Here is a 24122-nt window from a genome sequence, read left to right on the forward strand (position 1 = left end):
TACGCTTTACTCCATAATGCTAATGACATGAGGTTAGTTTGCCAGGATAGGACTTCTTTGTTCTGTGCGAGACTCTCGCGTGCAACATCCAATTAGCACGGGAACGTCAACCTCATCAGGAAGAAATCGTATCGGGTCTCTCCAGTCGAGCGCAAAATTATTACTATCAAGTCCAAGAGATGCTAGAGAAAGGAGTGATTCGGGAGTCCTCCAGCCCGTGGGCCGCTTCCGTAATACTAGTGATGAAAAAGGACAATTCCTGGCAATTTTGCGCTGATTATCGTCGTTTGAAAGCGGTCATTAAAAAGGATGTGTGCCCACTGCCACGCATTGATGACGCTGTCGACAGTCTGTGCTCAGCGTCGAACTTCTCGACCGTTGATCTCCGCTCCGGGTATAAGAAAATAATAATGCGCCCGTGTGACAGATGAAAGGCTGCCTTCGTAACAACGGCTTGTTCTAATATAGTCTAATGCCATTCGGCTTGTGCAATTCGCCTGTGACGCTCGAGCGTTTCATGGATACGGTTCTTCGTGGCCACATATGGGATATTTGTATGGGCTATTTGGATGATGCTATCATCTCTGACAAGACAAAATTTGAAGCACGCCATGAACGCCTTGGAATCATCCTCGATTATATCAGCAAGGCTGGAGTCATTATGAATTCTAAGAACTTCCCTTTCGGAGAGCAGCAAACGTGTCTTTGGCTTCCTCGTGGATACGGACGGCATTCGACCTGATCCGCAGAAGCTTGCTGAAGTTAAGAGACTTTGAAAAACCACGTCCAACTAAAAATTTTCGTAGTTGTCTTAGACGGACGCAGACGGTCCGTCATTTTCTCCTGTGCGTCTCTGTGCTGCACCTTTTGCTGTCTAAAGAAAACATTAACAACTAGCCCGGCATCTCGCACTAGGACTGTCGTCGTATTTCCGCTGCTTTGGTTTGGTTGGTCTGGTTTGCGGGGTTTAACGTCCCAAAGCAACTCAGGCTATGAGAGACGCCGTAGTGGAGGACCCCGAAAATTTCGACAACCTGTGGTTCTTTAACGTGCACTGACATCGCACAGCACACGGGCGCCTTGCTTTTCGTCTCCATCGAAAACCGGCCGCCGAGGCCGGGATTCAATCCCGCGTCCTTGGGAACAGTAGTCGAGTGCCGTAACCACTGCGCCACCCCGGCGGGGTATTTCCGCTGCTTCATCCCTGGCTTTGCGCACCTTGCACATCCCCTAATTGCCCTTCTGCACAAGGATTCAACGTGGTGCCGAGCATCTAATTGCGTATGCCGGTCTCAGGTTGACGAAGTCAGAGAACAATTAAACCAACTGAACTAGAATGTCTTACTGTTGTCTTTTCCGCCACAAATACCGCCCATACCTATATAGATGTTCGTTTACGATCATGACCGCGATCATCATTCCTTATGTTGGCATATAGGCCTACGCGAGCCATATGGCCGTCTAGCGCGCTAGGCCATACGCCTTCTAGAGTGTGAAGTTTCTATCACCTACAAAGGTGGTCGTAGCCATAGTGATGCTGACTGCTTATCGCGCCATCAGTTGCCGACAACTACCGGAGAGGTAGACTTCGAGGGATGTTTGGCCTCGCCTTTCATGCCATTTTCAAACACAGACCTTCCGTCGAGAGCAACAAAAGGACCTTACGCTGCCATCTTTTGTTGCTGCGGCCTACACAGGAGCACGTTCTACACCTTTCATCATGCAGGACGGACTTCTGTGCAAGAGCAATTACTCGGCTGAAGGTGAATCCGTACTTTTAGTTGTCCCGAGAAATCTACGCAATTATATGCTGCCAGCCATGCACGACGATATCGCATGGGGTCACCTTGGGTTCTTTCGTACATTTCACAGACTTCGCCAGCGTTTTTTTCTAACCTAAAATGTATAAGACCGCAAAACAATACGTATCAAGCTGTAACCAATGTCAGCGCCTCAGGTCTCACACCATTCCCTGCAGGTCTTCTGCAACCGGTAAGGCTACCATCGGCGCCTTTTGAAAAAGTTGGCATCGGCTTGCTCGGCCCATTTCCCAAGTCTGCAGAAGGACGTCCCTGGGTTATGGTCTGTGTAGATTACTTAACAAGGTAAGTGGAGACTGCAGCTCTCGTATCCGCTAAGGCAAGTTATGTATCGTCGTTTATGCGGCAGTCGATTGTTCTCTGTCATAGTGCTCCCAGCGTTATTATCAGCGATCGCGGACGATAGCTCACTGCTGTCATAGTCGAGGAATTACTTCGGCTGTGGGGCTCGATCTACCGCCACTCCACACCTTACCACCCACAGACCAGCAGCCTAACTGAGCGCACAGACCGCACCCTTACCAACGTGCTGTCCATGGGACACCGTTTTGCCTTTCGTGACATACGCGTATAACACCGCGAACCATGAGACCACCGGGTATTTCCCGTTTTATTTACTCTAGGCCAGGATGCCCCGCACGTTTTTAGATATCATGTTCCCCTTTTCACCTCACGACGACCCTTCTGTCTATCAGGTGGTATGTCGTGCTGGGGAAGCTCGTTCGCTGGTCCGCTTGCACCATTTGTCCTCACAGGTCCACTCCAAAGGACGCTATGACAAGCGCAACGTTGAGGCCACATATTCTCCGGGAGATTTTGCGTTTTTTTTTTTTAACTTCTTTACGCAAGCGAGTTCTATACCAGAAGTTTTTGTTCAAGTACACTGGCCCCTTCGTCGCGGCTACTCAGTTAGCCGAAATGAACTATGTGGTCGCCAAAGTTGCCGCCCACAATCGCCGCTAACGCACCCCCCAAGCAGCCCATGAGGCTCGTCTTTAGCGCTGCGTGCGTCGTACAACCTGACTTGCTCGAGGACGAGCTTCATCTGCAACGGGGGAAATTGTCACGCGCTGCGCAGCGAGTGATTTGAAAGAAGGGAAAGTGATTGTGTGGCTTGAAGTGGAGGCTGACGAAGTGCGAGGTGCGTTGGCCTGGCTGCCTGTTCTACCTCGACTCCACACCACATCATCTGCGTTCATCTGTGAATAAACGCATCCCATCGGCAACAATAAGAAAAGGCAGGTGGCTAAGATATTTTCATCGCTCCTCTGTTGGTCTTTTCATCCTTCTTACCTGAACTGAATGTTATAGCGCGAAACACCTAACCTCTCTTGTTTTGCCCATTAAACCTTTAGTCTTTGGTGCCACGATATCATTATTACTGATACATTTTTAGATTTTAATTTGTCCCTCTCCTCAGCGGCGTTTAGGGCTTTAGGTTCTGCACTCCTGGGATACGCCGAATCTGCCAGGTTAGAGAAATGCGGCTCATTGTCCAGACGACATTAAAATAATATCACAGCGTACTGACTCCTACAATTGTTCTCCAGTGTAGTTGCCCTAAGCTGTCCGTTATAATCTCTATTTATGACGAGTGTCAACTTCAGGCAATGGCATTACTCACACTCATTAAAGCGTTTTATACGATGTTTGCCGGTGACGTCCTGTAACGAAAGCCATGAAGAGAACAGGGTCAGTGTATGCAGCCAGTGCTTTAAGCGGCAATGTGAAATTAGCCTGAGTTTTCACTCGGACACTTCTCTAAATTCACAACTATCCGGCTGCTAAACCGGAATTCATGGCTTGCTTTGGACCGGACATGAAGCAGTTGATAATTTTCTCGATCCCTCTTACCGTCCTCAACAAATGTTTTTAAAGCTATTAGATTAGGCAGTCAAACCTTATTATTCTCTAGTTCGAAATTTGTTTCATGTGAGGCTATAGTCATTGTTTAAATGAATATTGGAATTGCGGAAGGATGGAAAACGAAATCACAGCTGTTTTGTCTATAATTCAGGAATTCCCATAGGTCCCGTGCGTGGATTCTTTGTTGGAGTACTGTTACTACAGTCTCCTATACGTTGGCTATCTTTCTGGGTGATTACTTTTCTGAAGTATACAATGTGACCCCTTTTTTCTTTCTTTTACTTGCTGCTAGCAGTTCATCTATCGATACTCTAAGTTCACTTCGTCAGTTACACTTTCTATTCTTTAGTCGTTCATAGAAAAATTGGTCTGTTCTGAGGACAAGAATTTCCCGTTCAGTGACCTCTTCCTTGTGTGATCATGAGGCGCTTCTACGGGCGCACAACACATATATTCTGCTTGCTCAGCAGAATGTCACACATCGAAAACTCGATAACGTAGACAGTTCTTCGTATATTTTTAGGATGACGTCGGACGAATTTGTTCTCTATAATAAGTAAATTCCATCAGGTAATTTTCCATGCACATTGAAATGTCGTTCGTCATCACGTAAAAATAGCGCATTAAAATCTCGGAAACACAAACATGTTATTTGAAAGCATAAGTTAACCAATGTAAAACGAGAATGCACATACTTTGGCAGTCAGGTACGAACATTTGTAACGCGGCAGTATGAATGCTCCTCGAAAACGTGCCACCGCTGGCACTTCTCATGCTAGCGAGCATGTGTGCATGAGTATTGTGAAAGTTCTTCCAGAAGGTTAAAAAAATGACAAACAGCAGACAGCTCACTCTCTGGCTGAAAAGCGGCGCCACAGTTAGGTATTATCCCCGTTCACTGTAATATAAGAGCCTTTCTATCCATGTTATTTTGAGTAAGCCCCAATACCATCACTTGAACAGAGATATGTTTTTGAAATAGCCCAATTCCCAATAAACATATACCTTTTTTTATCCAGTTATGGACAGCGTAGCAGGGGGCGCAGAACGTTAGATGGGCGGATGAGGTTAAGAAGTTCGCAGGGGTCAAGTGGATGCAGCTAGCACAGAACATGGTTAATTGGAGAGATATGGAAGAGGCCTTCGCCCTGCAGTGGGTATAGTCAGGCTAATGATGATGATGATGATTATGATGGTGGTGGTGGTGGTGATGATGATGATGATTCAATTATAATTCCAGAGAAAGTGGTAGCAATTTAACATTTAAAGCTAAAGCTTTACTGGCGTCTTCCAGCCAGGGTCATCGACGCCGGCAATTCAATCTCTCCTGCACCGTGCGGAGCCGGCAGCGCTCGGTTCATCTTTGACTTCGCACACCTGCTTATTCTTCATCATCATGGGTCTGGCAAGATTTAATGGTACCGTTATATATCTCCACAGATATACAACGTTGTCTGACATAATGCCATACAGCGCTTCGTTCCCCTGCCTACAATTTTCCTTCACCGCTACCGCTGTCCATCTGGCTGGCCTCCTCGGAAGTCCCCCTTCAAGAAGCTCTCAAAAGCCTCGTGGCGTCAAGACCCGGCTCTGGTGCCCTTGAGGTCCACAGACAATTGAGGACTCGCGCGCCGGAACCAGAGCTTCGACAGCATTTCCTTGACGTTCGCAGACAGCCATGGGGAAGTTAAAACACAGCAAACCATATGATATTCCTTATTCGAGCTTCCGCTTCGTAAACTATATAGATTATATGTATGAGTCTAATCTGGATTAGCAACACAGCATAATGAAATATAACAAAGTTTTCGCTTGCATAACCGGGCTTGGCCTAGCTAAGTTCTTTTTCTGTTCCTCAGCTACGAATGTCCTGCGATGACTGTAAATGTTTTCTCGATAGTCATACGGCTGCGTTCTAGCAGATGCTAATGTTTAAGCACTTCCTTGATTCTATTAAGTTGAACAACTTCGTGCGACAGTTATAGATTGTAGCTTCCTCTGCCATTGCGTGACGAGTGGCAACGGTACGAGCTTCTGTAACAGAAACAAAGGAGACCCCGGAGCCCAATTGTCACAAGAGCACGCGTAGAACATTTTTGGGGTTATGCTGTAGGTTAAGTGCAGAAATGTACGAGTAACTCTGCATTGAGTCGTCGCGCAGCTATCGAGGATTCGTCGTGAGAGAGGCGTTCCAGCACTTGCGGTAGCCACACACAGGGCTTTGGGCATTTCTAAAGATAATTTTGCGGGAAGTAATTTGTCTGAACTATTTACGCTAGAGAAGATAGCATAGGCTGCGAACAGCTTTGAGAACGGCGAGAGATTTTCTTTGCGGTTCTCATACTCCTTCGGCTCGAGCTATTGCTCATCTTCGTCGTTATCTGCCCGCTGTAATAATTTGACGGCTACCTGCGTTGATAACGTGCTCTAGAGGAGTGCTTATAACTGCGAAAAACGCGCCTCTATACCCGCTTCGTGGTTACAGCAATCTGGTAGTTAAGCAGGGCATCGCAAGGCTATTTCGCAACGGCTACATCGCAACCAAAGTTTCACAAGCTACTACAACCATCTGGCATAGCGTGTGAGCGCTTCCATGCGGATGACATCATTTAGGATGGATCTCGTTGTTCTGAAATAAACAATTAAGCAGCTGATGTATATAACCAAGCTCTCCCGAAAAAGCACCATATCTAGTAGTATATTTCTCTTTCTAAGCATTTACAAGTTAGCTGTTTAGGGTACTATAAACACATGATGACAGCACTCGCACATCGAAAACAATCCAAGGCAGGCACCAGGAAAGAGCTAGTCAACCTCAGTTAAGGCCTTCCAGTGTTGTATACATGTGAATCAGTGCTGGTTCTACCAGTGACCGATGAGTCTAATCAGCAATCTAGCTTTTCTGTAGCAGGTTTCAATCGATCCGACTTGCAATTTCCTCCCTGACTGCACTCTAGGACATGCCTGGAAACATGCATCGCGGCTGACTCTCTCGTGCTCAGTATGCTGTCTGAATCTCTCCGCTACTGTCCATTTCATTTTCCCAAGTTACGGCTACATCGCATACACGTTGCCAATATTGTAGCGTGCCTGATATTAGGTGGAGCCTATGCACTTGCCATAAATGCTGCGGAAAACCAGATTTATGAGGTATTGGCGTTTCTCGTAAAAGACGGACTCCGAAAACAGCTGATGTGTACGTTAGACTAATTTTATGCCTCAACTTGTGAGAAATCGTAAGCTTGTTATCAGTGTAACTTACCTTTATTTATTTCTCACTACGCCGACAAGAGTTCCAATGTCGGATTGTTTCAAAAATTGTTAAGACACTTAGTCTCCTCTTTTAAGGGTTGACGCAACAACATTATGGCTCCCGTTTGTCGGCTTTCCCTGCGGTTCCTGTTTCGCGTCCTTCAGTTTTTGTACTTGCTTAGTCATCAATATTTTTATTTGTGCTTCTGTTATCCCACACACACGCTTATTAGCACACTGTCGTAAGCTACCATATTTGAAGGACCACCCGACCTGGACGTAAATCCCCGCTTTCGCCGAGGCGTTGCAGGAGCGCTTGCTTTATAAGGCATGGTTCACGCTAAGGGAAGCTTGCACGAACGGTGAAAGCGCTAAGCGTTCTGGATAATCTTGGGTAGTACGACATTTTCCTGTACAGTGCAGACGTCGACTGTGCAGCGGGCCGCGCAAATAGTGCCAAAGCGATGGTTTATTGTGCGATCGTGGACTGTAACAGCCGAACGCAGACTAAAGCGTAAAAACTGAAGTCCGGACAAGACGACTACGGGTTTTTCAAAATATCAAAGGTACGCTTGCACGAATGCGACAAGACCAAGGAGCGGTCGGAACGTCGCCGGCAAGAGTGACTTACACGCATCAGCAGACGTGGCATTCACAGCAGTCCCAACAAGTACCAACCGTGAGCACGCCATTTCGTGTCAAGGACGTAAGCGATTATCGATGTATCGCAGCCCATACGTCAAGCTGGTTAATTTGTTTAAGTTTTCGCTGCTACGTATAAAAACAAACCAACCACGAAGCCACTGCTGGAGACATCGCACAAGTCCTTATAAAGCTCTGGCGTGAATTTGCAGTTCGGCTACCTCTCACGTGCTCCGTTTTACTTTTGGCGCACCGTATGTACACGGTGGTCTTTTAAGTACGAACACGACTCAATGTGTCCGCGCTCTGCGGAGCGTCAGCGTATCCAGCCGCCCGCAACAAAGCAAAGTGGCGCAGGCGCTCAGAGCTGGAGTGGAGGCGGTGCTTCGTCTCGTCTGCGACAGCGCGGCAGCGCAACGTGCTTGCAAATTGTTACAGCTCTTATCACTGAGGCAGCATGATAAATAAGCAACGAAAAAAACGTGGCATCGGTACTTCAGGCCTTCCCCTTCTCACCTTACGAGGACGTCAATCAGCTGTAAGGCGTTTGCCCTTTTTGTGCCCCATTGATATTTTGACAGACATGGCTGGGCCAGGTAATGACGCGCAAGGTATTCTTCTACTTATGATTTCCTCAGAATGCAGAACTTCGAAGCAATCGTCAATATAACGGATGAATAATTTTCTTTAATGGAACTGGTTGAATAACTTTGGGTTCAACGGTTCGGAAAAAGGAAACGCTTGAACAGATTATACACTACATTTCCGTACTCCCAAAAAGTGTTTTGATGTGCCTATTGACGAGTTTATCACCCTAATGCTTCGAGCCGTGTCGACCCACCTTCACCGAGTTGTCTCGCTTCATACAGACGCTTGTGTGAAGCTTTAGCAGTTTCGTAAAATGCCATTCGCTTGTATAATTGAAAGCTGGTAAGTGCATGGAATCATTCTATATTGTCTAATATTTATCTACTTTTCTGCGCCCATCGCCATCGCCTTAGCGAGATCAGGTTCTCGGGGCGGACGATGACCTCCGTGCGAGGGAAAGGCATAACTCGGAGGATCTTTGTCGGCCCTTGGAGTTTACTTGACCATTTCTTCATCTTTCAAAGCAGTATTTTGCAAATAAACACCCCACCAGGCCACGACCGCTTTAATCTCGGTGGCTAAACTGCGAGCTTGACGACAGCGGTCATTGGACACAAAGTACTGCTGTCATTACATAAAAAAAAAAGCAATCTTACACTGACATCTGCTTCTGCTTCCTAAAAGTCAGAGATGAAAAACTTCCTGATGCATTCAAAATCGATCGAGTCCTCTATCCAGCGCACAACGAAACAAGAAAAGAACAGTGCATTATTGCGATAAAACTGCGCAGCATAAACACGGTCGAGGAAGGAAATGCGGCACAAGCGCTGTCCGTGTTTTTGCTGCGCTATTTTATCACGATGAATGACCAACAAGCCCGCTCATCTGTCTTAGTGCATTATCATTCCTGGACTTCCAAGTAGTTGTTCTGCACTAACAATAGTGCAAGCACGTGACATGTGGGCTAACGTGAAGGGAAGCCATTACAGGCAGCACTGATATACTTAGGCACCATGGTTGTTTTCCGAAAAACAAAGGTTTCCGACAAATATAGAGGTCCTGACACTCTATCTGCCAGGCACCCATAATTTTTCTGTGAACGCAGCTTAATGGTAAACTTGACCTTCATTGCGTAATACCCAGAAAAACATCAGACTCTTGTTTGTGTTTCTTCCGGTGATATAAACGAGCCGTTCCGTCTGCGTAACGTGTTGGAGGCAATCAATCTTTGTCCCTTCGAGTCGAAAAGACGGTAAAAAGTCAAGCTTATTCGCTGTTATGCAGGTGCGACAGGAGAAACCAGTGGGTTACTTTTCGTGCTGAAGCTTTTGTTTGCCCGGTGTCCGCACGGAGATAATGAAAAACAAACACCCAGTAGAGAATCTTGCTCTGAATAGCCTTTCCACCTGTTTTCTGGTGTGGTTAACAAACAAAATATAATGTGAGCACCACAATGTTCACCAAATTATATTCGTGATATCAGAAAACACTTTCCAGGCCGGCTGTGTCGTAGTTTTTTTTTTTTTTTTTTTAAGACCTTCTGCGATGCTTTCACAACGTTTTTAACGTGAAACACTATAATCTACATGGACGTACGGGCAGAAAATGGCTACGAAGCCCTTAAGAGAACCGAACAAGGGTTGAGTTCCCAGGCCAAGTTTTCGATAACGGGGACTTGTCTTCGTCTGGGCAAATACGAAGACAAGTTTCCTTGAAGGAACACTGGCTCGACTTGTGAAATGAGGCTCGCACTCAACGAGCTCTTTTGTATCGCATCCACAATTACACATGCATATTTCACGCAATCCAGCGTCTGTTGTGGAGATGAATGGGAGAGCCTCTGCTGCGAAAGTGAACGCAGCCAGGATGAAGATAACGTCCTCAATTGTGACCGATCCTTTATACTCTTAAGTACCATATCTGCCCCTCTAAGTATAGATAACCTTGCGCATGTGATTTGCAGTTGCGTAAATCTCCCAGAAAGGCATAGAAGCATCGAAAATATGGAACTGCAGGAGGCAAGGATGAGCAGCTCCAGTTCAGCCAAGTGACGGCATGCAAGTGGGCTGTGGAGGCTGCCGGGGTTGAAGGACTCCCGTCCAACGGGTCCCATCATCCTTCCCGCTTAACTATATGTGCGAAAAATATATTCATCAACCGCAAAAGCAACTCACCCTACCGTGACCCTAGTTTCTGGTGCCAGGAAATTGGTCACTCTAGGCTTAAGTTTCTCATATTTCTGACTACCTGAATACCTCGCTTTATTATAGGTTTTTATAGACTGGTAGTGGTTTCATTTGCCACCTGCACAAAGAAAGACAAAAACACTACGGTTTACTTTGCCCTTTAAGCTCACCTGTGACTTCGGCAGGCCCGCATATGTACAAAAAATGTGTGACAAATAACAGCATTTGTTGTTGTTGTTGTTGGGAGTAGGCGCCAGCCCTAAAAGCGTGTCACAAGCAGCATGTAGCATAACTGAGCGCAGCAAAAGACCGAGTTGCTCCTAGACCATTTTTCAGTGGGACCAGCGACCTCCACCACCATTATACACGCAGCTCCTCTCAACAAGCGTAGATACTGCCTTTTTCGGCGTGGCATCAGTGAGAATTATTAACTAGTTTCCGCATAGACTTTTAATTCATGGAACTACTTAAACTGCTGCTGAAAGTAGAGGACGTAGAAAATTCAGTGCTATGAAATGCGACCTATAACTATAATAATAGCCTACCTGCTTTCAGTGTGGTAGGAGTAACATGTCATGGATGTCTGCTATCATCATTCGCTCCTGCGTATTATGCGACAACCCAACGCGCTTGTTAAACCTATTCTCACTACAGGGCCCTAAAAATGCAAGGGGGGCAATAACTCATCTGTTCTTTTGGGTTTTATTCTCGCACCGTTTGTCGTTACAGCCTCCAGACAATAAATAGGTGCCGTTATCTGTTACTCAAGCATTCATTGCCAGCGCCACGTAAAACAACACCACAAGTAGACATAGGATTAACTCCTCTCGACCTGCCATCCTACTCCAGTAATAGCCGTGTATGCTCTGCATGGTTTAAAGTACCGCTTAACTACGCTATTTGCTCTGTGCCGGCACGGCTTCGGATAATTGAACAAGGTATTTCTATTTAGCTTGTATGTTAAGCCATTTGAACTAAATGACGAAACTCAACAATGTAGCCAGAACTTGAACTTGTTTTATCTTTGTTTAAACGTTTTCTTTCTAATTTTCTTCATAAGGTCCCATCATTTCCTCCGGGCTTTCAGAATAGCATTACATAATATAGACCGAAATGCTTAAAGCTGAATTAATGCTTTGTTTTTCAGTGCATCTCACAGCAAAATAAGCTTTCAGCTCACGGTTACAATCTCGCATGAACGCGAAAATGCAACCGCAATTTTAGGACCTTCTCATTGTCTTAGCAAAGTTCTGAAGCGCAAATAATTCTCTATGTACAGTTGACGCAAAAACGCTAGCTAAAGCGCTTTAAACATAACGGAAAGGGCACACCACCTTTGATATGCCTTGACCTAAATATCGCGTTCACGAACATCCGAAGCGTAATCCCAAAACGTGATCATCTTGAAAGTTTCATAACGGATGTTGATGCTGATGCTGTGCTATTAACGGAAACTTGGCTGAACGCAGATATCAGAGATTCCGAAATTTTTTCCCCTAATCTTAACTACACTATATACCGGCATGACAGGAAAAACAAAAAAGGTGGGGGCGTCCTCATAGCTATCAAGAACGCCCTATCATCATCTCACATTAATAGCGACAACACTCTTGAACTCACGTGGGCATGCTTGAACGACAGGGCTAGAAAAATTGTTCTTGGCATTTGCTACAGGCCACCGGATAGCGATTCAACATTCTGCGATGCTCTGTATTGCTCTTTAACCAATATCAGAAATAACTTTTCAAACTCCCCCATATATTTATTTGGAGATTTCAACTTCCCGAACATTAGCTGGCCCCTACTCTCAGTGCTTAATAGAACACCTTCCACCGACGCAAAACATTTCCTCCACCTAACACATGACTTTAACCTACGACAAGTCATCACAAGCCCAACAAGAGGAAACAACATTCTCGACCTACTCCTTACTACCTCCCCCGACGACGTAAAAGGTGTAACCACGTTACCAGGCATTGGCGACCATAACTTACATTCACATCCGCCTCACATTACCCATTAAAAAACGATCCCCAACGCAAAAGGTAATAACCGACTACAAAAGGGCCAATTTTGACGCTATCAACCGTGCACTATTAGAATTCTACAGCTCTTTCCAGAAGTTTTATCATTCTCACACGGTCAATGCCAACTGGGAATATTTTAAGACCACTATGCTAACCCTGAAAAACATGCACATTCCGTCCTTCATTGTAAAATCCGATTCTAACAACGAATGGTTCAATAGAGAACTTAAAAGGCTTCTTAATAGGAAAAAACGACTGTATCGAACAGCTAACTTGCATAAGCATCCCGAAGCATGGAAACGGTACCATCACTGCGCAAAAATATACAACGAAAAATTGACCTCCGCCAAGGAAAAGTTTTTTTCCTCCGATTTACATTCAATCCTCTTAACAAACCCCAATAAATTTTGGCGCATTCTCTCCCCTAAAACACGATCCAATAGAATTGAGCTCCTAGACGTTAACCGTGAACCGATAGACAGTGATAAGAGCGCGACAATCTTAAATGACTATTTCTGTTCAGTGTTCTCCCCAGCAGCTGGCTGTCCAAATCCTTTTCCAGTAATCTCAACAGTAGCCATGCCCCAAATTACAGTCACTCCGGCAGGCATAGCTAATCTATCCAGTTCACTCAAGACTTCTTCATCGGCTGGTTGCGACCAGATCAACAGTAAACTACTAAAAAACACTTGTGTAGTATCATGCCAGATACTGCATCTAATATTTGCCCAATCATTAGAATCCGGAGACGTCCCTGACGACTGGAAAATAGCAGAAATTGTCCCGATCTTCAAAAAAGGTGGCCGCACAAATCCTTCCAACTACCGCCCTATTTCTTTAACCAGCATCCCTTCCAAATTAATCGAACATGTTATATCATCCAGCCTAATGAGCCACCTTGATTCCATAAACTTCTTTTATCCCCATCAACACGGTTTTCGAAAACACTACTCCTGCGAAACTCAACTGGTTGAATTCACTCATGACATCCTTCACTTTATGGTCGAAAACTTTCAAATTGACGCCATATTTTTAGATTTCTCCAAGGCCTTCGACCGTGTTCCGCACTCATACTTGCTCGCAAAACTTTCCTCTCTAGGTATCCCTGATAACATAATAACCTGGATCAATCAGTTTCTTCTTAGAATTCACATCAAGCAATGGCTACCGCTCATCCCTTTCTGACGTTACATCGGGCGCCGGCTTATCCCCGCTACTCTTCCTCATTTACATCAATGATCTCCCAGCTAATATAGATAATAAACTAAGACTATTTGCGGACGACTGCGTCATCTACAGTCCCATTCGTCACCTAACCGATAGCCACCTACTACAAAAACACATTCATGCAATAGCCACATGGTGTGACACTTGGATCATGCCTTTGAACCTGGTCAAATGCCAACTCTTCTCGTTCTCTCGCAAACGAACAGTAATTCAGCATTCATACACCATCAACGCTACCCTGGTTGCCGAAACATCGTCCTACAAGTACCTTGGATTACATCTTTCACCTTCGTTATCTTGCGTTAATCACGTCCAAACAATATGATCTGATGCCTCACGTGTTCTAGGTTATTTACGGCGAAACCTCAAATCAGCATCCCCGGAAGTGAAAAAACTGGCTTATCAAACTTTCGTCCGTCCCAAACTAGAATTTGCATCATCAATCTGGCACCCATCTCAAGCCTACCTCACCGCCGATCTCGAAGCCATCCAAAATCGTGCAACCCGCTTCATCACTTCTGAATACTCCAAAGAAATCAGCATTACTGCACTTAAACGCCCTATTTCCCTGCCCACTCTAAAGTCGCGCCGCATCATCTCCCGTCTTTGCCTACTGCACAGCTTCTTTTACCACCCTGCTTCCAGACACCCTTTGCTGCAACCATCGCTCAGAACATCCAATCGCCTAAGCCACAGCCTCCCCATAGCAGGTATCAGCAGCGGAACTTCAGCTATGAACAGTTCTTTTTTCCCCAACGCGATTACTCTCTGGAATGCCCTACCTAACGACATAGTTACATGCGACGATCGCAAATCATTTCGCACAAAACTCGCTAGTCATTTCCAAGATGTGTAAGGATTTCATCTGTGTTACCATCAATCATTCATTGCCTTTCAACTTTACTTGCAGCCGCACGTGCATTTGTTGCTTTTCTGCATGATCCCACGGATACCTCGATGCTCTTTATTTATTTTATTTTTCCTGCCTTTTACAATTTGTAGTGTTTGTGTTAACTGTGCCTGCCTTCATCAAGATTGTATTTACCCCAACTCTAGCCCCTCCTTATGTAATGCCCTCGGGCCCTTAAAGATGAAATAAATGAAATGAAATGAAATATTACTGGAAGTCATTTGCCGATATATTTGATACCTTTGACTCGGCTATAAACGTCGTACAAAGAAAAGAATGAAAAGAAAGTTTTAACCACCGCCACCGTTAGCATATTTACAGTGAATGGGTAGGCAGATAGGTGATACATCAGAATAGTCGATTTACATGGCCGATCTCATGACCCCGATTCACGTGACTGGCGCAGTGACGTCAACATAGCAAATGTCCCACGTAACTGCGCCGACCGCATGATCCTGCACAACGACGTCTACGCCAACAAAGCTACTCGGAAGATAACTCTCACAGACGGCATCATGAACCCCGCAGAAGTAAGCCCCATGAGCATAGGTTGAAGAGTGCGCGAGGAGGAGTCACAGGTACAAATGTCGCAATTATCGATAACTCATTATTCACAAAAATAGTAACTAGCATAGGCACACAATGGTTGCACTCACAAAGTTCTTTATGAGAAGCCTAACAGTTCAGTGGTTTGCAGTTAGATTTTCGGATAAATTTCAGAATCTGTAATACGGGGTCAAAAGGTGACTGTTCAAAACAATGATTACCACGGCATCGAAAAAAAAAAAAAAACGGCCTCTTATGAGGTGCTCGCTGTTATAGTCACAACAAATGTTAACAGATCTGAAGGTATTTGAGCGCAAGTCAGAACTAAATTTCGTGAAACTGCTGTGCCGTCATTTTCCAGATAATGTTCACTGTTGTATCTCATGTCGTTCAACGAGTGGAATTAACAGCAATACTTATAATTATTTCGCAGAGCCATATATTCAAATAAACCCTTTTTGCTTCAAGACTGGGGCCACTCCAACTCTCATAACCATGCCACCTAATGATTTAGGTTTTTGAAATATGTTTTTAGTACAAGTTGAGGGTACCGGTATTGCGTCCGATTTTCGTGAAAATTCTGAACATTACCACCCGGCCGGCCAGCTACACCGACTGGGCCTTTCCACTGTCCCTTGACAGCGCAGCCATCGCTATGCTCCGGACAAAGCCTGGAAGCATTTTTGAATCCAGGTTCAGGAGCCAAGCTTTACTTCAGCAAACACCAAATAAGCCAACACCCGCCTCGGCCGCTGCGTTCGTGGTGGAGCTGGATGGCCGCACACCTATAGAGCAAATGTGGACAATCAAGACTTAAATAATAGACCTGTTTCAATCAATCAATCTGACCCTGTAAATGTGAAACATCGCAGTAGCCAAGCACAGCCTGTCAGCGATTCTCACCGGTAGCATTTATCGCTTTCCATAATATAGAAAAACAAGCGATGATCAAAGAACCTACAGTATTGTCCATGCAATTTCACGGTGTAGCTATATGCTAAACAGCAAATCAGAACTTTTGTTTTTATTTAGCATCAGTAAAGAGGCCAGCATTCATACGCGAAAATCTTTGACCCTAAGGTTTTCGCCTGCCTCTCGTTTCAGAAGTATTTACAAATTATCTAAATATGCTGAATTAATATCTTCCGTCTTATAAACTGGGCTGCCGCTAGTCCATAATCCTTTGTAATTTTTCAAGGGTGTGTTTGTTGGGAAGGAGCGAAATGCCTGACATTTATCAATGTTCCCAATTGCCCCTAAACTGGAAAACCACCATACTAACCAACTTTTCCCACGACAAAGCAAGAACAAACCAGAAAATTGAGTAGATTTTGCAATCCCATTGTGACCACATACACCAGAATCACCAGACACAAGGTCTGTACATGAGACTAGCTTGCTCAAAAAAGCGTTCATCAATTGAACTTACGTAAACACCGCCATGATGTTGGAAAGGGCAGCTCATCTTTCAACGGAGGAGCGGCTAAAACACGTGCATGACGAAAGCGGAACCACTCGCCCACAATGCCTCACCGCTTGCCCGGTCGATCAGGATAACAAGTAGTCTTCTCTGCCTGGGAAGCAAAAGGACAAGGTAAGCACGGAGAACGCGACGAACCCCACTCAGTAAACGTCGAGCGCTAGCGGACCAAAACGAGAGTAAACACATTACAGGAACCGACAGCGGAGGAAGACTATATAGCAGCAAAGACAAAGGTGTGCGGTATGTCCTCCGGGATATCGGAGGGTGACAGTTGGAGAAGCGGCAGAAAAATACCGCGAGATTCCAGATGCCTGAAGTGCTGGAATGAGCAATACTTCATGGAGTGCTGTGAAAGCGAATGTGCGGGTCAACGAGAAAGTGGCATTGGCCCAGACTGCTCGCTTCCAGTGCCTAATTGCGGCAGTGGCGAGCAAGTTGCCGGACGGCGTCCACATTACACATTAGCCACCTTGACTGTTGAAGCGCCGACTAACGAAGGGAACGTGTGCCGGAACACGCTCCTATGCCCAATGAAAATGCTCCGGGGTAAGGAAAATCACATTAGCGGCCGGATACGTGACGTGACTTGGACTGTCACAATTACTCGCTGCGTTGTCCACAAGAGACCGTAGAGGGAAACGAAAGCCTAGACGGTTAGCAATCCTGTACACAATCTCTTACAGTGTCACCCTGGTGACTCGAGTACGCACACCACAAATATATCTTACGTGCAGAAGATTCCCTTTGGTTGCATGAAAGTACGTTGCAATATTCTGTGCACCATACTTTTCAGAGGCAATTCAAATGCAGATTTTGATCGAGGATTCGATCGTACTATTTGACTAGTAAGTGTTATCGGTCATAATGACGGAAAAAAGGTCATTTGTGTCATAGCTATCTCAATGTGGCCAAAAGGTGCGAATTCCAAGACAGAAGCTGCTCTAAGGCGAGCTTCATTTACTGAGTCGCGCTGCTCACCTCCGAGAACGCAACAAACGAGTAAACACAAAGTAAGATATTCGAGCAGTTCTTGCTATGTGTGAAAGCCGCTGCTCAAGCACTGCAGTGGGGAGCTGCTGAAGTGAGTTGGGCTCAAGATTCTACAGCATGACACGAAGATCACTCGAGACAACGGAGTGAAGGTGTGTTCTCAATATTCCTTTACCAGACATTTTTCTAATGTTTGTATCTCTCTTCAAATATTCTAGAGAAGCTCCCCCAACAAACTGGATATGAATTACGTGGTGGGTAATGATATTCGAGCGGAAATAAAGCCCACCCTGAAAACTATAAAGCAAATGCAGTGCGACATTCAAGCTACATAATAATGAATATATTATCACACAGAGATGCGCCATAGAAAAGAAGCGCAAACAAATCACCATTCTAGCAACGGGCAAACTATTAAGCAACAAACCAGCTTGGAGAATCAAAAGACCATTTTTCTTAAATGTCTATGAAAACAATGAAACTGAGGCTTCTTCAGTAGTTTCTATGCTGATTTAAAGTATTTATTTAGTTTTACTGCAAGTTGCGTAGTTTGTATTGAACCATAACAACGCGCAAGTTATTGGCTTTGTGCTCACTTTTTCAACCTATAAATTTAGTGAGCAGGGGCGTGAGGGTAGATGCTGGTTCACCCGAGACTTCATCACGCCAGCTAAGTTTCTGACCTACCTGATATTATTGCGGGCATGGAATGTGACCTTGGCGTCATGTACTGTACAAAACCACTATAGTGATTGTCATTAAAACTTACTTTTCAGTCAAAGGAAGTTTCATCAAGCCCCTGGCAATAGACGGTATTCCATGCAAATGTGTCTCAGCAGCATGAAGTTCGTCACGTCGAATAATTTAGTATAGGTAATGCTTCGGAAAGCTCCAACATAAAAGTTCTGGCTAAGGATGCCTCACTTAACAATTTATAGTGATGTTTTTACGTGGTACTTTAAACGCTACATTTCAAAAGGAGCCTGGCGCGAAAAACTTTATTGTTTATAGTTTGCATAATGGCAGGCAGTGCTAATATAAATTAAAGTTTTTGCTAGTCCCGAAAGTGCAAAGCGTCACTAAAAGTATTGCAGCAATATCAAAAGGCATCCACGAGCAGAAAATGTATAGAGCACGTTTATACACGGCCATCATTACGATTTGGTTGATTTTTTTTTCTTTAGCGGTTTTTTAAGCGCCGTAGACCAGAGAACCCTGCATTAAATTGCAGAGTACAAAATGTTAAGGCATTGTACAGCTTTGTTCCCTGTTTTCACTATCACTTTAGACTAAACTTTTTTTTTTATTGGTCCCTTTGTAAAGTTTTGTGTCTAGCCTTTATATACGAAGTTGGAAGTTTATTGGACGCATAATACATGGTACAATTTGCCTACATTTTGTGTTAGAAAACGAGACTTAAACGCCTCCTGACTAAGCCCACTCTTCGTTTACAATTCAAGGGCAGTCAAAAACATATATCAACAAGAACAATCAGTGAATAGTTAAAATGAATAGCCTAGAATACATTCGAATAAGTAATAAGACGCAAAATGTCAGTCAATATTGCAAAGCAATATAGGTAAAATATGCTCTTGGGGCTCATTTGGCGTGAAGCGAAAATAATGCAATACATAAATGTTAGTAAAGGATACAATCAGAAAACATTACACTAATTTTATGGCTAGTAGCAGACTGATAAAGTTGATATGTGCTCGAAAAGATGGATTGCATTTTCTTATTAAAGTCAGATACAGCGCAGCTTTCTTGCTCAGGTTTACTTATGAGCTGATGATTGGAATACATAATTTTCCTTCCAGCTTCCGTTCTTTCTATTTCACAACAAAACTCTGCCATCTTCTGCAAAAAGAGCAGCCAATCAGCCAACAAATTAGGAAGCTCTTCACGACGGGCAATATTTGTAGCGCAAAGTAAGGGCAATGGTATTCATTATAATTTAGAAGAAACGTTTCTAGGTTTGCTTAATGTTGTAAATACCGTCCACCAAGTTAGATAGATGCGCCTAGATAGATGGAGCCCTACCGTATTTTACATTGGTGTGTTGATATTATTCGCTCGCCCCTGTGCCAACGAACATTGCTACAAAAACGGAATTCACGGTGTTCTAAGCCGGCTATGTAAGCAGAAGCCGAGAAAAGTGAACTAACACACGCGAAGCGCTAATTGCGCTGGTTTCCAAACATTCACGATCCCCCTTCTGTGGCTGCCAACCGTACTTGTTTGCTGGGCGGTTGGAAGCGACGCCACATGAAGATATAGCCGCTTTCAAGTGAATGGGGAAGCTCCTGTCCTAGTTTGCTCTCGTTCTGTACCAGCGGGGCACAGTTAGGCTTCTGCGTTCACTCCGTGAGCTCCCATTGTGAGCACGTAGCGCTTCTTTTACCAGAACCAAACAGTTGGTAGAGTGGAGTTTCAGCGCATATTTTGTGCAGCCGCCCATTGGTCAGGAGCCCAATTTGCCTTCCAATGGCACCAAGAGGTTGCAACAGGTCCTACTGACTATCGCCGGGGTGCTAATTTCAATTCCCTAAATCAGACGCATGGTGCGTCCCTGGAGTTTCTTTTTCTCCCCAATATACACTTATGCAGCTTTCCCCTTTCGAAGCATACTATTTTCAGTGCTTTGCGTATCACCCTGGAGGAACATTCCCCACTGGATCCTATTATCTCAGCGATATTTCAACTCGCGTTATCCTTCCTCTGAGGATAGGGTGGAGTCAATTTCCTATAACACTTTTCTTTCATGACCACAAGCAAGCTCACGTATATTTGCATCGCGTCAAATGCTGTCCCATGTTTCGTTGAAAGCCCATCCCTCTTCTTGTACAGCCTCTTTTACCGAGAAATCAGCATGGGGGAGTATGGGCGTGTCTACGTCGCGTGAGTCGGCCCGAGCCTTTACGCCCTCCTTGCTTTATGGAGGAGCAAAGAAAAAGCAGGCACTAGTCAATGTTTACGGAATGCCTAAGCCGCAGCGCCGTGCGTGTTTTTCAGCTTTTACCAGCTGACGCGTGGCTGGGCGGCATTCACGGAGCAAAATGTTCCATAATTTATGCCACTCCTCCGGCTTTGAAGGCTCTTTGTCGACTCGCCTTCAACAAGCACGCGATGCGTTTTAGAGATACGATTTCTCGCCTGCCTATAAGGGAACAAAAATATGAAGTGCGCAGAACATCACCTAACGCGATAACCTACCCCTTGCATTAGTAAACAGAAACAGCTCTTGCTTCTATATAAAACACCTTTTATACTTCTCTTAAAAACTCGTATTGTGCCTCGCAGCCACCAAAAAATGCGACCTGTATGCATCACATCTCTGTGAAATACCGCTATATTGAGTGTTGCAGGCATCTGCAATATCCAGTCCATTAGAATATTTTCACGTAGTTGACTTTTACTTCTTACAAGCGAGAAAGATATGAAGCAGTGCGTAGCCAAGATGAATCTTAAGCCTAAGCTATATGCATATTTTCCAGCTGCGCCAGTATCAAGAAGTGGTACATTTGGAACATGCAGACCAGAAATATGATATGCCTTGCTTATGCATCACGAAATAGGTTTTCGCATTTATATGCAGAAAACATTGCATCTGTAGAATTGCATATTCTGCATAATCATATTTATCAGACTGTTGCGTTAAACCGCAAAACAGATCAATATTTGTTGCTCGTATCTTTTTCTCTTTCGACGATGGGAGGAGCACCAAGCAGAAGATCCCAGAATATATAAGCTACATTTTTCTTGCGACTCCTTTTGTAGCGTAAGGCTCTTCCGCTCTTGATTGTCTGTTATTTTTTATGTCCGGCGCCTTGAATTGCTGATCTGAACAGCCGAATGCTAATTTGAAAAAAAAAAAAAAAGAAGAAGAAGATAGACCCGTCTAACCCTGCTATAAATGAGTACTGTGTCAGCAGAAAAATTTCATTGGATGAAAGCGACCGCCATAACATCCTTAATACTCCTGGCGGCTGAAGGGCGACTGTGGAAAGAAACTTTGAATAAACATCATCAACGCATGAGGAAGGTACCAGCAGTGTGCATATCAAAATTGTTTTGATGCGATAGCGTTAGAGGAAACCGGCGTCGGTGTTGTCGGATCGGCGTTGTGAGCAAATAATCACGAGAATACCGTTGTCAGGCAGTAGCTGGCCGTTCACATGACCGCGCATTGTCTGGACGCAGGGTTGCCCGACGTTATGTTTAACAGATGCTGCCAACTCGGGTCTGAACTTTCATGTCAGAGAGTTTTATCAGAATCAGGCTGCTAGGACATTTGCATTCTGAGTCGGATACGTTACCCCTGGTCTATACGCATGCATGTTCATAGGGCTTGGTTGAAGTCGGCATTATATGAAGAGGGGTAACGCGATATCCCACGCTATCGCGTCATACCCTTAAAGGCGTGCTAATGTGCTTCCCATTATTTTTTGGCCTGTGTTATTTTTGTCTTTAGTGAACTGCATTTTTTCTCCTCTCCTTGCAGAATGCGGACATGAACAAAACGCGTGCAGATTGTTGCCTTATTCTAGCAGCACTTCTTATCTTTACTAATTTAGCGAAATTGAAATTACTTCCCTTTCTATAAAGAAAGAAGAAATTAAGTCTGGTAGCAACATCAGACCAAAGCGCAAAGTGCCTCGAGAAAGCAAAAACGAAACGACACGTACCTAGAGCCGGTAATTTTCCCCATACTACAATTTTATTTCTGAAATCGCCCCTTGCAAGCACGCCTAGGCGTCGATAAGAGATTACAAGCTTCCTTCGGCTACCTAAAAGATTTTTCAACTCCTAAACGTTCGTAAAACCGCATTTGAGATGTAGGTGCATTAAAACTTAAATAAGACAAAATAAGCGCAGCTTTAGTTTGAATCGAACGCAAACATTTTTTTTCTTCTTGATAACTCGCCCTTTACCGTCAAAGTATGCCTTGCAAAGCTTTACACTGAAGCGCTACGTATACAAGAACCACATGGATCTAATATATGGGTTCATAATTCTCTTCGGAGAAACGCGCGCTCAGCGGCTGATTACCATACTGAAACCTTGGTGATGCGTTAAGCCAGGCTCCTGAGTAAACAGGATTGTTAGCACAAACAAAATCAAGCCGTATTTAAAAATGGAAGTGGGCAAAGCAGACAATTGAAGCAAGCGTTGCTCAACAAGCAGAAAGAAGGTTTGCGCTTCTGTGCTTTTCTGCTCGTTGATCTTTTGGTAGACTTTGTGTGGAATTTCAGTAGGTTTAAAAACCCCGGGGAATGATATTGCGTGACTTAGCTCAAGCCTTGTCTTTAAATTTAAACCGCGAATGTAGACCGGCTAAGAGGCGGAAATCTCTCATTACTGCGGTGGGCAGAAAGCAATGAAGAGAGAAGGCAAACAAGACGTAGAGGCGGCACACTTTTCGGTATGGCACTTTGGCAGTATAGAAATTAAAGGTAAACGAGAATAACCCCAGAAAACTGTGCACACAAAAACAGTTTTTTATGCCATGTACGTAATTTACATGCGACGTTCAAGACATAGTGACAGCCGTTACAGCAAGACCAGTAAACACATTTTTCTAGAGATGTCAACAGCGAGAACTGTACAACAACACAAGTGGCAGGGAAATAGAACGCTATAATATTCTTCATACCTAACGTGGTCTTGGGGCATGCCCGTGTGGAAAGAGTTCCTGAGCGCGTTCACATCTGGGCACATGCTAGAACATTTTTGAACTTTCCTTTCTTGCCTACCTCAGTGCGAGTTTTTTTTTTTCTTTTAGTATATATTAACCTTGCCACCACCGAAACTTCACGCGTCTTGCAGATTTTTTGTTGTATTTGATAGTTGTGGAACTAAACTCCATATTCTCGAAACAAATATTAGTCCTGCTTGCCACGCGCATGCATGTTTTCGATTTGTGAAAGACAGACGCACTCCAAGCAAGCAATGAATGGTTTAGGTAGGGTAAACTGCTTCCTGTTGAGGAGTTACTGTACATACTAAGACGAGTTTTTCCAGGCCAGTGCCCGTGTGTAACACATGATTTGAAGGTCGCCTTATTCTAAAAAAAAAAAAAGAAAAAGGACAATGTCATGCAGGTTTGTGCGGACAAAGTTAGTGGGCATTTCATTTACCGACATGCGATAAAAATTTCAATTTTAGCTATTGGTGAGAAGATAACACTCACGGCGGAAGACGTACCATACAATCCCTTGTCAGGATGCGCTCAATGAGAGTAAACCAACGATATCTTCCTGCAGCTAGATGCAGAAAGTCCAAAAGCGAAAAGAGCTGATTGCAGTGCCGAAATATGAGCTATTGCTTTACTCTGCCTTTAAATATTGTTTTACATTTGCAGCTCATGTGCGCACAGATGAACTCTCATGGGTGCCCTGAGCAATCGTTCTGAGTTGCAATCTCCCATGCAAGCAAAACAAGGCACCTGTGTGCTGTGCGATGTCAGTGCACTCTAAAAAACCCCGGAGGTCGCGATTCCCGAAGTCCCATGCTACGGCGTCTCTGACCGCCTTAGTCTGTTTTGAACGTGCAACCCCATAAATCAAACCGAACCTAACATTCCCC

General features: G+C 44.5%; 1 long non-coding RNA gene across 1 annotated transcript in view; it reads right to left on the reverse strand.

Moving 5' to 3' along the window:
* The window catches only part of LOC146207251 (uncharacterized), a 131378-nt gene that overhangs the window by 20686 nt on the left and 86570 nt on the right, over window positions 1–24122 (reverse strand). Inside the window, exon 2 of the long non-coding RNA XR_014700204.1 lies at window positions 16494–16638. This is a non-coding gene — a long non-coding RNA (uncharacterized LOC146207251). The remainder of the gene's footprint in view (window positions 1–16493; window positions 16639–24122) is intronic.

Source organism: Amblyomma maculatum, chromosome 1 (genome assembly GCF_055883805.1).
Source record: "Amblyomma maculatum isolate TAMU_Amacu chromosome 1, ASM5588380v1, whole genome shotgun sequence".
Taxonomy (NCBI): domain Eukaryota; kingdom Metazoa; phylum Arthropoda; class Arachnida; order Ixodida; family Ixodidae; genus Amblyomma; species Amblyomma maculatum.